The sequence below is a fragment of the Erithacus rubecula genome (genome assembly GCF_903797595.1).
Source record: "Erithacus rubecula genome assembly, contig: SUPER_Z_unloc_6, whole genome shotgun sequence".
NCBI lineage: Eukaryota > Metazoa > Chordata > Aves > Passeriformes > Muscicapidae > Erithacus > Erithacus rubecula.
In genome coordinates this window covers 278,219-290,860 of record NW_027635650.1, presented here as the reverse complement: position 1 = coordinate 290,860, position 12,642 = coordinate 278,219, and the positions used below count along the sequence as shown (strand labels likewise).

The 12,642-nt window shown below is 44.3% G+C and overlaps 1 protein-coding gene across 5 annotated transcripts in view; it reads right to left on the bottom strand.

Annotated features, from left to right (window-relative positions):
• Positions 1-7,490, bottom strand: part of LPAR1 (lysophosphatidic acid receptor 1) — a 69,285-nt gene extending 61,795 nt beyond the window's left edge. Inside the window, exon 1 of one of the 5 annotated variants that reach the window (XM_079331667.1) lies at positions 7,193-7,490. The gene's annotated coding sequence lies outside the window, so the exon portion shown is untranslated. Of the gene's footprint in view, positions 1-901; positions 1,212-2,503; positions 2,810-6,582; positions 6,676-6,847; positions 6,869-7,192 lie in introns of those variants that run through there. The other 4 variants (XM_079331671.1, XM_079331670.1, XM_079331668.1 and 1 more) reach the window with 4 other exon arrangements.
• Positions 7,491-12,642: the final 5,152 nt, after the last annotated feature.

The window sequence follows — 12,642 nt, the reverse complement described above, 5'->3', positions numbered from 1 at the left end:
AATGCCTGGAGATGCTCCCAGATGGATGCAGGGAAGGTTTAAGTTATTCCCCTGTACTGATAATTTGCCTATACCACATTCAACATTTTAGCAGGAGCATGTACACATTTGCAAAGACACCTTGCAAGGGCAATAGTCAGTGACATGCAACACAGAATTAATAGAGTGCTTTACTCTCCTTTGGGATCAACAAACTTATCATCACCAGTCTGAATCTACCTTCTCCACCTAACATTCCTCAACCAATTTCCCAAATGCCTTTTTACTTCAATAATTAGTTTTATGTATTCAAAGTTAGCATGCAACTACAGAAATGCGCACAAAGTTTATTCCTATCAGCACAACCTTAGGCAAGGTAGTCAAATTTCTCCTTTACATCCTACACTACAGCTTCACTACCACATGAAACCCTTTCCATTCGTTTTAAAACTACTGATCCAGTTCCTACAGACAATCACTGAAAACACACCTGTCACTGCATTGAAACAACATGCCAGTTATGCACAAAAGTGCACAATTTACTTCAATTAGTTGGAGTATCAATGAAAGAGCTCAGAAGTGTCCAGATAGAACATCAAGAACAGGTACAAACTGCCACCATTTGCTACTTCATATTGAGCTACAAGTAACTGTAGAAATGGTTAGTAACACAACCATGAAACCTTGAAAGCTCTAGGACCCAAGTTGTGACACCATTGTCAAAGTAAGAGATTGTGAAAACACAGTAACCAAACCACAATAAAAACTAACCCCACCAAGAGAGTCGTGAGCAACTAATGCAGGCACACAAACCAAACAAATATGACCAGAACAGTGACAACCACAGCCTCTCCCAGTGCAAGGCAACACCCAGGGGCAAGGTGGCCTTCTCCTGACACTGCCACTGGCTTGAGGCACCAACCTGCAGTTGTCCACTGAGGTCTCCTGCCACAGCCATGCGACTGGCAGCAGCTGCAGCTGGAGCCACTGCGACAGCTTGCCTCTCCTTGGTCCAAGGCAGCAGGAGGGTGTGGGTGCTCACCATCCACGGGCTTCTGTGCTGACAGCTGAAGGGAGGCTGACTGTGTCACTGGTGGCATCCCAGAGCCTTCGCCCTTCCTTCAGCTCTTCCACCTCACTTGACGCCAGCAAAGCTGATTCAGAATCGAGCTGCAAACAAACGTGCTTTCTTCTGCGCAAACACCCTGGCTGTGGACACCCACATCCTGGCTCAGGGAGGCATGCTGCCTTTCACATGTTGCAGCTGTGCAATGCTACCCCAGCTCTCTTGCTCTGTCACACAAGGCAGCTTGAGGCTTCAGGACACTGCCCATCAGATCTGACAACCACAACAGGTTAAAAACAGACTGCACTATCAAAGACTAAACATTTAGTGAAATCCAGCAGCTACAGAGCTTTTATCAAAACCTCTTTGGAGCAGACAAAACAACACTTGCCACACTTGAGAGCTATGCAGCCATGAAAGCTTGAGAGTTTATCAGTCTTTCTCCTTTCCTACAAACACCAACCGAAAGTATAACCACCTTAAAAACAGGTGTGACCTGTACATCATCTCTCTTGACTGCTTGAATTCCAGTAAGTCCTTGCTAGAGTTCATATTCAGCTCACTGCTATTAAATAATCACCCACTTACTCATAGAAGATACAAATTTCCCAGGGCTGTAAACACTCAATACACATCCAACATTTACAGCTGTAGCTAAACTTCTTCTTAATAAAAATATGGATACACTATAGCTATATTTTTCCAACCAGGGTGAAAACAATCATCCTCAAATGGCAAAAGAAATTCTAAGAAAACTTTCTGCTCCCATAAATAATGTACCAGCACTATTTCAAATCTGCCACACACACCCTAAAAAGACAGGCAGGAGGGAGGGAAAGGGGCTTGCAATGAAAAACAGTATGCATTTCCTTTGCCAGATTTTTACTACTCTTACAATCTCCAGCATTCTGTACACAAAGATCTTGCCTTTGATGTCAATCCAATGCTTTCAGGCTTGCTCCTGCAAGCACTGCAACATGCAATACATTTTCTAGCAGGCAAAGAAATGGATGGACTGCAGAAAGTGCCTGCAAAATCCATCCTATTCCAAAGGTCACTGTGGCATGCAAATTCCTACAGAAAATCCAGAATGATCTGAAATATGGCAACATGAGGCCTACTGAACTGAGGATTATCATATATGGCTATCAAACTCACAGACATCTTCTTTTCAGCAGTTTCAAAAATCCATTTCAGGCAGGTATTTGCCTCTTAGTCACAGTCAGAAGCAAAACCAGAAAGAGAATATTGGGCTCTCATATTTATCACTTCTCTATTTTTGAAAAGAAAATGAGAGGACCTCCAAATTTTATTTCAAGTATATCACATGGAAGACAAAAGAAAAAAAAAAAAAAAGCAGTTCCAATGCCTCTGGTGTTAAAGAAAAATAAAATAAAGATAATTCATTTGGCACAAAAGTCTACATACTGTTCTCAGCAATACTGTATCTGTACTCACAAAATATGTTTCCTTTTAAAAGACATCCAGCCTCCCCACTTTTGCAACTGAAGGTATTTCTTGTGCCACTGATCTACCATCATTTCAGCAGCAGACCACGTCACAATGTAGGAGTGGGAAACAGCAAGGCACAGCACCTTGCTCCTATTTCCCCAGCAGGACCAGCAGCCAGACTATTATCCATTATAAAGTCCACCATCACCAATCTTCAAGGCACTTGGAAGCCAAAACACTCTGCACACATCCCAGGCCAGAGCCCTGTCCAGGCTATTTATCCTGGGAGTGGCTTGAGGAGGAGGGATGTGGTTCCCCCTCTCCAGCTGTGCTGCTGGCAGGGGCAGACATGCCTTGCCCAGACTCCTTGAACTGCAGCAGCCCCTCAAGTCTGTGTCTGTTTTTGCCTGCCAGAACCAAAGGGAGAAGATCCACTTTCTTTTTAAGAAGAAATACATCTTTACTTCTGGGGTAAGTGAACCAGAGCTCTCCTCTTCACTAACCTAACTGCCTACAGCATCAGGATCAACAAGGAGCCAGGTCCAGTAGGAAATACGTACAGCACTGAAAGAAACACGGTCAACAAACTGTTCCAGGCTATGCCTATCAGGAAATTCTGGACACTTTGCCCTAATCCAAGCAAGGCTGTTACACAGAACCACTTCTTTGTCAAGACCTTATTAGAGAAATGCCATGGTCATGAAGTTGCCATGTGAGATGGGGACACATGTATACTATCTAAACCAGTACCAGCACATAGGCTCTTTTCTTTTCTGGTGCTCAATGTTGCACAAATAGAAACAGTACTTTCAACTATTACAAACATCAGTCGTTAAAAAATGAAAATTGATCCTAGAGTGCAACCTTCAGCCAAACAATTACCAAGATTTTGCAAGTCAGATGTGCTGTTATGGGAGTATGGAGTGTCAGGCAGTCAAGAAACACCAGTGGAGGAGAGGAGGAGAGATCTGAGTACACATATACACGCACTTCTCAGAATTCTCCTCTACTTCCAGCAAAAGCCAATCTGAGGCACCAGACTTTCAAATGTTCAATGTCATATGTACCAGTTCATCAATGAAAGTGCATGAATGCACAAGCAATGGTTCTGCAGGTTTAAAAGAAAGTAAGCTTGAAATATAAATGAAGAAAATCAAAATTCAAGTTCCCTACATGTAAGTAGAACAGCAGCTCTCATTTCCTTGACAGAACTTTCTTCTGCCCTGGGAATAATTTTATATTTCTGTCAAAGCAACACATCAGTCTTACACCTGATCCAAAGTCATTCAGTGCCAATACAGATTTTGCCACTGATGTCTATGGGCCATGGATGAAGCCTTAAGCTTCTGCTCTAGCTAGAAAGAAAAATCCATGAGGGAAAACATGAAGTAAGTCCAGCCCTAATGCAGCACTTCTGAGAAGTGCCACATCTTTACAGTATCACCTTGCAACACTTGGAAAAGTCAAAAACACATGGGATGCTACATAATCACTGCCAGTTGAAGCCATTACTGCCTCAAGTCCCTCATGATCAAACATTTCTGCAGAGCAGAGCTCTCCCTCCAAATTATCAAAACTTCTAAGGCAAAAAATGAGGACTATACATAAATTGAAAGCAGTCTTAAAGAAGATGGGAATATGGAAAAAGAAAAGACACACTTTATTTTCTCAAAAGTTTGTTTTCTTTTCACCCTATTAAAATGACAGAAAAAATAAAACAGCCCATTATGAAAGATGAAGCAGTGAAATTCACAAAATATAAAAAACTATTCCACTAACTAAAGGTGCTGGAGAGATCAAATATTGATTGCCCTTGCCCTTCTTTCAGTAAAATAGTTGTATGTATCTTTTCCCTGTCATTATGTGTAGCAGCCACCCTTCAAATATCCCATTTAGATGGATTTAAGCTGATTTTAAGTGTCCCTTAAATTGCATGCACTTTTCTTTCTGAAGGGGAGGAAATTTGCACTTATGTAGCAAATTCTAATTTTGTGAGAGAAACAACAGCAAAAAGGACAACGGCCACACAGTGCCTCTTCCCACTCTCATTCTTCCACAAATCGTTGAGCATCACCAAGACCATAAGTGACAGCCTGTGAAGAGGCCCCCCCTCTGCCCTGATGGCAAAAGAGCTGCACTCAATTTTCCTCTACATCCATATTAAAAAAAAAAATCCAGATACACAGCAACAGTGCTCAGTAAGTGCTGGCAGGTCACCACCTAGAGGTGCTCAAAGCCAGCTCTTCTGACATCTGGAGAAGGCAGCTCACCTCTGAGAGTGCTCAAACAGCTGGGTACTCAAAGGGAAGATGGTGGTGGTCTCCTAAAGGAATAAATTGCTCAGAAGAATTACTTGCTTTTTGATTTAACCCTCTGAACATGATGCAAAGTGAGATCAATATGGAAAGGCCACTGAGAAACAGCTAACTATCCATTAAAGTGTTATTAAGAGCTCATCATAGTGATATCAAAGTGAATCCCATGTATGTACAAAGCAGAGCAAAACACTCTTTCTTCAACAACCTCTCCTGGATTCCCCAAATAGTTAAACTGTGTGACACTATAAGATCAAGCTGAAGACAGATTTTTATTTTTCTCCATTTTGAAGCAGAGAAGGAATTATATTTTAGTTACAACCGTCCAGAGCTACTGATGAAAACCACATGACCATAAGGTATTTTTGCTCACAGTGATAAGATTGTCTGTTACTCACACGTGGAATTCACATATTAAGGCTGGGTAAGCAGTGTAGCACAACTTTAACTTTGCATTTTCCATGTGCTTCATCTCAAAAGCTGTTAACCTTTCGACCCTCAGTATTTGTTTTGAAGAGCAGAGGAAGAGAAAGCAGATACCAGCCAATGTTTTCCTCTCTTCAACCAGGACTGCTACTGCTAAGTTCTCAGAACAAGGTTTGTAGCAGCCAAGAGTCTAACTACTGCAATCTGTAATAGTGATGAAGACAACACCACCCTGATCATGAAGCAGTGCTTCTCAGTATTCCTAAATAACATTTTCTTGGCTATTTGCTGTACAAAAAGGAAAAAAAAACACTGTTCATGTACAACTGCACAGGAAGAGATTTTGTCAATCCATTCTGGAGCAAAACAGCGTTTAATTTTGTGTGGTTAATATTTAATAAAAACAGCAGTAAAACACAGGCCTATCAAGTTGCTTTGTAAGTCTGAGCAGATATCAGTTAAGGAAAGACATGCGGCACGCCTATAGCCAGTAATAGCAAGCTGCAGGGCAGAGCTTCACTTACGCCTGTGCACGCAGCCTATTGCTTCAGTCACTGCTGAAATTGCCAGAAATATTATTTTAGTACTTCAGTATAGCCTATCCTCACACAAGAGTAACAGGCTGCAAGGCACACAGTCCTGGCCGCCAAATTGAAACATGACTCCCAGACCTGAGAGTGATTCATTTTAGACCAAATGGTACAATACACCAAACCTGACCTAGCACGCAAAAACTTTCTTTGAAAAGATAAGAGTTGCAGTAGTTCTTAGCAGTAAAAAGATTGCAGCTGCCCCAATTTGCCTTGAGACTTCAAAAAAACCTCCAAGCAAGTAAAAAATCCACCAACCAACAACAATGAAAAGAAAGACAAAACAAAAAAAGAAAGACGAAAGAAAAACATAAAAACCCACGGAAAACCTACCCAAACCTGGAGCAAACAAGGATGGAGAAAGAAGAAAAAGAAAAAAAAAGAAAGGGGGGATTTAGGCAACTTCTAACATTCACAGATAAGTGAAATCGTGAAGGTGTGAGCTTGTTTCACAGAGATATCCCCAAGTAAATTAAATTTAGACATTCCAGCATTTTTGTGATAATGAAAACTTTTCATATATTTCCATAGGAAGCAGTTTTTGGGATGGTTCCCACTGTGGAGCTATTTAAAATGAACATAGGAAAAAAAATGAGAGGAAGAAACTTGGTCCCTCTGGTTCCACCTCTCTCTTCTCACTTCAGTTTGCTAACGGCTTTTGTCCTCTAGCTTCCCTTCTCTTCCCCCCGCTCCCGGTCTTTCTCTAATAAATCACAGCCTTATGCTTGTCATTCATCTTCTCCCTGTCCTTTACCTTTGTAAACACCATGGATACACCGACGCTGCTCCCATCGGACTTGAGCAGGCTCTTCGTCCAAAGGACTAAGGAAGTTAGGAGAGAGAGGTGGCAACTATTTTTTTTTTTAATCAAGGGCTTTTCCCACTGCCTTAATTTGGTATAAATAAATCCAAAGATATTTCGGGAGGGGGGGAGGGGGGAGCGCGGGGGGTGGGGAAAGAAGGAGTGAAGAAAGAGGGAAAAAAAAAAAAGGGAAAAAAAAAAAAAAAAAAGGGCAGACCCAAAGTAAGTTCTGTTAATGTTTCTTAATCAAAAAAGTATCCATCAGTTATTGCAGCCAGCCCCGGAGACGTTAGTACAGCAGGAATAGCAGCCTGACCCGACGCCTCGAAGGCACTCGAGCCCTTTCCGGAGGAGTCTTCGCCGAGAGGGGCCGGACCGGGCGCGCCGCCCGCACACCGCTGCGCGCCGCGGCACCGAGCCCGGCTTCGGCAGCACCGGAGAAACAGCCGGAGAGGAGGCGCAGAGCCCTCGGGGACTGCGGAGCGGGCACCTTTCCGCGGGCGAGAACGCAGGGACTCCCGCCCGCTCCGCCCCCGGGCCCGCCGCGCTGCGCTGCGCTTACCTGCGGGGGCTGCGCGGGCGCGGATGGAGGGAGCGCGGCGCCGCCGCCGGCGCGCACAGGGACGGAGGAGGGAGGGAGGAAGGGAGGAGGGGAGAGAAGGAGGGAGGGAGGGAGGGAGGGAGGAATGAGGGGTGGTGGGAGGGACAGAGCGGGACAGAGCAGAGCGGAGCAGAGCAGAGCGGAGAGGAGCGGGACGGGACGGGACGGGACGGCACGGAATGGGGAGGGTAAGAACGGGACGGCACGGGCTGGGCTGGGCTCCCTCCGCCCCCGCTCCGCTCCGCCTGCGCGCTCGGCCGGGCGGGACCCAGGTGCGCCCGCCCCGCGGAGCCCAAGGCTGCCCGGCCGGCTCCGCTCGCTCTCGCTCCCGCAGCGCGCAGTGCCCAATGCCCAATGCCCGATGCCCAGCGCCGGGTATCCGGTGCCCAGTGCCCGGTGCCGCCGAGCTGCCTGGGGGGAGCGCCTGGGGCTCGGGCTGCCTGGCGCTGTTGTGCAGGTGTTCTGGAGCAGCCACGGTGCTCGTCTGTGAAACTTTGGAATTTCTTGCCGGCGTCGGCTAGAGCCGTTTGAGAGCCCCAGCCGCAGGAATAGTAAATTTGCAGGACCAGGGAGCACTCATCCTTGGAAAGGGACAGAGTTGTATAACAGATAGTTTTCCAGATTAGAAGAATTATACAAAACCAGGCTCGAATTACTTCTTCTTCCCCACCCCCTACCCCCTGTAAGTTTTTACTGTGAAACAATCCGGTTTCATTGAATTGCTGGAGCATCTAGAGGCCACTTTTGCATGTACACTCATCAAGTGAAAAGACATATGTTGTACATACAACACTTAGAGTTCAGTTGCTATTGCTAAGCATTTCTAACCCCCTGATTTCTAGGAACGTAACCAACAGCCATCAGTGTCCCCAGCAGCACAAAAGCCTATTATAAGGCACCAAGACCACTTAAAGCACTCGTATTTCTCAAGTTATAAGAAAGCAGCAGAGACAATTCTCAAGTCTGATCTTTGCTTGTATGGCATCAAGATGGTGATGGCACTGTCTGCTATAGCTACTGGCAACATCTGCTGCACCACAGGTATGGTAATTAACACATTTTTTGGCATAAGTGAGAGCAGGTCTCTTGCACTCATGGCTGGTGAGGTGCTTTCTCTTTAGGAAGAAGTTGTCACCACACACACTTTGTTTTTGTACTCAGCATTGCAATTCTGCTCTGAGACTGGACTTCAACATGTTGAAAAGTTTTGTTAAGTATTCCTCAGGCTGTTCAATTTGGAAAATGCTGGATTTCATCTTCTATCTGTTCAAAGCAAGCTTTGCAAAAGGTGACCAAATAACATGTTCTGCTACAAGCTTTAATAGATGGTTTAGCATCTATACACCAATTATGGTGGCCGGTCGTAGTAGCTTTCTCACCTATGCGCAGGTCACATCCAGGCTGGACCACTACAGTCTTGAAACAGTGTGCTCAAGCTGCAGATGTCCTCCCCTGGTGATGGAAAAGGGATGACATACGAGTCACTGATTAGAGAGCAGGTCTTCAAAATTGGTTCTTCCCATCCTGTGGCAGTATTTCTGCTGTAGTTGCATTATAAACCAGATTTTACTCATCTTTTTGGAACATTAACTGTCTGTACGTCTACAAAATCTGTCCTGTCCTCAGCCAATTGCCCAGATACCATTTTAAGAACCAAGATTAACTTGAATGCAATCAAAGCTTCAAGCAAAGGGTGATCTACAACCTCAGGCATGCTGGAGTCCTCTTCAGTAGGAGAGTGCTTGCTGCTAAAAGCTACTGCATCTGAAAATTGTAAATCACCACTGCTTAACATCCCTATGGTTAGTAAAAAATTGCTCTAGCTACCAACTCCTGAAGGAAAATAGCAGAAAATACAGTCCTGAGCTCATGGGGAAAAGCTGATCTGTGCATGAGATGAAATTATATGAAGGTAAAATTATTGCAAACATTCTAAAGAAAACTATTTTTGAGTCCACTTTTAGTGAAGAGATATAGTTTAAGCAACAATGTGTTTTCAGTTCTTTTGTTTTCTGTTAGTGACTTCAGGCATGCTCACTCAGCCCCATAACATTGACTTGTCATTTCGTCAAGGATAATGTCATTAATTCTCAATCAACCACTTTTGGTCAAAATAGAAAATACAGGGAATATCCAGTAAATCTTAAAAACAGGCAAGTATTGAAGGGCCAGGGAAGATCACGTGGTCTGAGACATTTAATGAATGTAACTGCTATGAGACTTGGCTGTGGTGCTCTGTGGTCTGAGACACGTTTGTGTAATCACACACAGACGTACTGAATTGCATTAGATAGGGAAGTGGTTTTCACATCCTTCAGTCTGGAAAAACTTCTGTTTCCAGAACAAACCATGTAAGTTCCATGTGCTCAATTTAGGGAATTGATTCAAATCGTAAGTATGTTTAACATGTGCAGACATTGATATTGTTTAATTCTCATCATTCATGCAGTTTCAACTGAATGGCTGCAAGATTAGTGATACAAACCCAGAAAAATTAAACATCTAATTCTTCTTCAATCTGGGCCTGGAAAGTATCTCTGGTGTTTTTAATTGAAAAAAAAATCTGGGAATTTACACTTAAGATGTTTCTTCACTCTGTCACTTCTCTATGCATCATACTCTGGTGTGGGTAGCAATGGACAGTTTCATTTTGGATTGGAAATGTGCTGAAATTTTCAGTGCAGTGGTTGCTTTGAATGATCCCATTTAATGGGATCACTACTAATTCCTGTGGAAAAAGATTGCATACTTCAGCATTATCAGATAGGAATAATTGTAACAGTATTTTCACTTTTTATTGATCAGCTTTTATTCCTTAGAGTCCGACCATTTGTAGTAGATTGCTAAAGCATGTGTACATTACAAAGAATAGTTCCAACAATTCACAAAGAATAAAGCTCTGGAGTTTGACTTTTTGCTCATTTGTTACATGCATAGTCTCTGAAGCCCAGTGCTCACATGCTGGGGACCTTTGTTCAGAAGAGGATGCAGAGGAATCTGGGCAAATAACATTACCTACAGTTATAAAACATGCTGTTTTCCAGGGAAACTTTAGACAGACCAGAAATCTCATGGAAAGAAATCATCCCTATCCATAAAGCTATGTCACCTTTGTTCTGTGGCAGTGCTTCTGCCTTGTTTCAGTCTCCTTGGGGCTCCTGCTATGATGCAGCAGCAGTGTATGATGTTCTCTGAGCCACAAACTCCTCTAAAACCTCTCAAGGCAAAAGAGCATCTTCTTCCATGGGAACTCTCTCTCTCTCCCTGGTTCAGCCTCTTGTTGTCTGGACCTGGGGATATCCCAATACTTCTGAAGTGTAGCAGATTACTGAAAAGTGAATGTGACCATAGTGCTCCTGGAAGCCAAGCTTTGGCTCTTCATGACTTTCTAGCCATGCCCAGCCCCTAGCAGCAGGACTGCAAGGCCAGGATTGAAGGAAAAATGGGTGCCCATGGGTGCCTAAACATGTCGAGGATTAGGAATATAACCCCAAAAGCAGAGGAGCCTCTATGGCAAAATCTGTGTCGGGTCAGGCTGTTTAGACAATACGTGCCCCAGAAATAAGAGCAGTGTCTGTCCAAGTGGCCAGGGCTCAGGGGTCTTTGTGAAAGAAAGTTTGGGGCTGTCCCATGTTGCCCTGAGGTGACTGGATTAGGGTTTGTAAGATGCTTCATTGCCGGAGATGCAAAGAAGATCAGTGCACTTGTGACTAGCCCAGCAACAACTCATACAGAACCATAAACCTCCGTGCTATTGTTCAGGGTCTTACAAATCCTGTGCTCTGGACTGCATTAAAGAGAGCTGATGGCTGTGTGAAGATATGGGGTTTGTGTAGGACAGGCATGGGGGCAGAAGGTTGCCAGGAGGCTCCTGGAGCTGAGGGTTGTGACTTCACTGTGGTGAGGGAGGCGAGACTGTGAGGAGGAGCTATGGTTTTGGGGTGAGCACAGGCTCAGGGATGGCTGCAGGTTCTGTGGAGGGAAGGGAGGGAGGGGAGGCTGGGCAGGCAGCTCCCATGGGATGGCTGCAGCACTGGACACTCCTACGTGTCCTTCAGCTGTATGAACACCTGAGTTGGAGCCTGGGGCTGGGTCACCACTGCTCTTTAGGGAAGCTCTGCATTTATGCTGCCTGAGCACTGCTACTCATTCAGCCTTTTATTTTCCAAGTTGTTGAAAGAACATTTGTTTGTAGGGTGTTAAGGAATGAGTGGATAGTGAATGCTGTTCTGATTTGTCTTTTCATCAAGCACAGGGCTCTGGTCTGACATTAAATGACTGAAATGCCCCTTCTCATGAGGATACAGGGAAGCAAGGAAAACTTTACCTCCAGCAAGTGCAGCGGCAGCCATTGGGTCCGTTGCTCCAGAACCTGCCCCTTTGGCTATAACTGCAAGGTCTAATGAATATAAAATCCTGCTCCAACAGTGATCCTTTGCAAATAGAGAGCATCTAAAATCCTAACTGTGCCACTTCATCTTGAACTGGACGATATCCATACACCAATAAATTGAGTGCCATATTCCTTCACAGGATTAAAAAATTGAATTGCTCAGAAAAAGTGACATAGATGCCTCTGTACTGTATATATCTTTGCACATCATTTGGTCTGTTTAAATGCCAGGTCTTACAAGGAGCTCCTGGAATGAGTCCAGCAGAGGACAACGAAGGGGCTGGAACATCTCTCTTACAAGGAAATGATGAGGGAGTTGGGCCTGTTCAGTCTCAAGAACTGACAGCTGACAGGGGACCTCTTCAATTCTATAAATATCTGAAGGGGCAGTGCCAAGAGGAGGAAGTCAGGCTTTTCTTGGTGGTGCCAGTGGTGCCAAGCAATAGCACAAGAGGCAGTGTACAGAAACTGATGCTTGGGAATTACCACCTGAACATGAGGAAGAATTTCTTTACTCTGCAGGTAACTGAGAACTTGAACAAGCTGCTTGGAGAGATTGTGGACACTCTCACTGGAGATATTCAAGAAGTGTCTGGATACAATCTCTTGCTGTGTGCTCTGGGATGACCCTGCTGAACAGAGAGGTTGGATCAACCCACTGTGGTCCTGTCCAATATTACCCATTCTGCTATTCTGTGGGCTTTGAAAAGCTGCTGGAGCTATCATCTGAAAAAAGTAAATTATGTCAAGTGACAAACTCAGTGCTACATTTAAGAGACGGCATTTCCTACTAGTGTCTTAATGTTTTTGTTTTTATTGAAATAATATTTAACCCCTTCTCTCTTTTCTAGGGCTTCAGCAACAGAAGTGACTAAAAGTTTTCCAAGGGGTGCCATATCCACAATGGGATGACTAACACACACATGAACCCTAAGGGAAAATATTTTGGGACTGAAGCTTTAGCTGACCAAAACTGAAAAAAACCTCAAAATCCCAAAACACAGAATAGAGCCTGTAA